Source organism: Nannospalax galili, unplaced genomic scaffold (genome assembly GCF_000622305.1).
Source record: "Nannospalax galili isolate Female #2095 unplaced genomic scaffold, S.galili_v1.0 scaffold2610, whole genome shotgun sequence".
Classification (NCBI taxonomy): domain Eukaryota; kingdom Metazoa; phylum Chordata; class Mammalia; order Rodentia; family Spalacidae; genus Nannospalax; species Nannospalax galili.
This window is the reverse complement of record NW_008328097.1, coordinates 341,158-342,444: the sequence shown is the minus strand read 5'-3', so window position 1 is coordinate 342,444 and position 1,287 is coordinate 341,158. Positions and strand designations below refer to the sequence as shown.

Here is a 1,287-nt window from a genome sequence, read left to right as displayed (position 1 = left end):
CCATAAACTATTTATTCTCTTTAAAATGTGTTTTCACTTATTTTTTAATTTTATTTATATTTATTTAATTTTTTGAGACAGGATTGCACTATGCAGCTCAGGCTACCCCAACCTGCCAAGTTCTAGAATTACAAATATATACCAGCATTCCCACCATTATTTTTATTTTTAATTGGCATGCAGCCATTTTTGGGGGCACAATGTGACGCTTTAATACACATACACAGTCTGTAGTGATAAGATCATGGCAATGTGGCTTATCTATCACCCCAGACAGTCATCATTTCTTCATGCTATAATTAGTCAAAGGCTTTTCTTGTAACTATTTTTAAATAATGAATTGTCATCAACATAGTCACAGTTACTCAGTTTCCTTGTCAGCATTTTAAATTATAATTGTGCATTTGTCAGTTAGTGAACCAATGTCAGTACATAATTATCATTACCATAAGCTTATACTTCACTCAGATTCCCTCAGTTTTCCCCTAATGTGTTTTTTCTATTCTGGGGTTCACATGGCATTTCATGGTCATGCCTCTGTAGGCTCCACTTGCTGGCGACAATTTTTTAAACTATCCTTGCTTTTCATGACCTTGACAGTTTTGATAAGTAATAGAAAGTTTGTAGAATGTCTCTCATTTGGAACTTTAAAAAATATAATTCACATGCCATAATATTTAACCCTCTGAAGTGCACAATCCAGTGGGCTTTAGTATTTTCATATCCCTGGCATCAACATAAAAAAAAAGCCAGGCTGGGCAACATATACCTGTAATTCTAGCGCTGGGGTGTAGAAACGGAGAATTTCTTTTGATAAGTAATAGAAAGTTTGTAGAATGTCTCTCATTTGGAACTTTAAAAAATATAATTCACATGCCATAATATTTAACCCTCTGAAGTGCACAATCCAGTGGGCTTTAGTATTTTCATATCCCTGGCATCAACATAAAAAAAAAGCCAGGCTGGGCAACATATACCTGTAATTCTAGCGCTGGGGTGTAGAAACGGAGAATTTCTAGGGCTTGCTGGCTGACAGTCTAGGCAAGTCAGCAAGCTCCAGGTTCAGGAGAGACCCTGTATCAAAAAATAAGTTAGAAAGTGCTTGAGGAAGGCACTCAGTGTCTTTCATATATGCATATATACATGCACATTCACCCGCACATGACTGTGTACATACGCACACAAACACATGTCCACACACAAAAATAAATAAGTAAAATAAAAGCAAAGGTAATCAGTGTAACATGGTATCCTGGATTGTGTCTTGGAGCATAGTAGGAGGATTTC

At 36.2% G+C, this 1,287-nt stretch overlaps 1 protein-coding gene across 1 annotated transcript in view; it reads left to right on the top strand.

The window, feature by feature from the left end:
• Positions 1–1,287, top strand: part of Dock8 (dedicator of cytokinesis 8) — a gene marked incomplete at its 5' end in the record, with an annotated part of 99,460 nt that overhangs the window by 12,264 nt on the left and 85,909 nt on the right. The gene's annotated exons all lie outside the window — the stretch shown is intronic.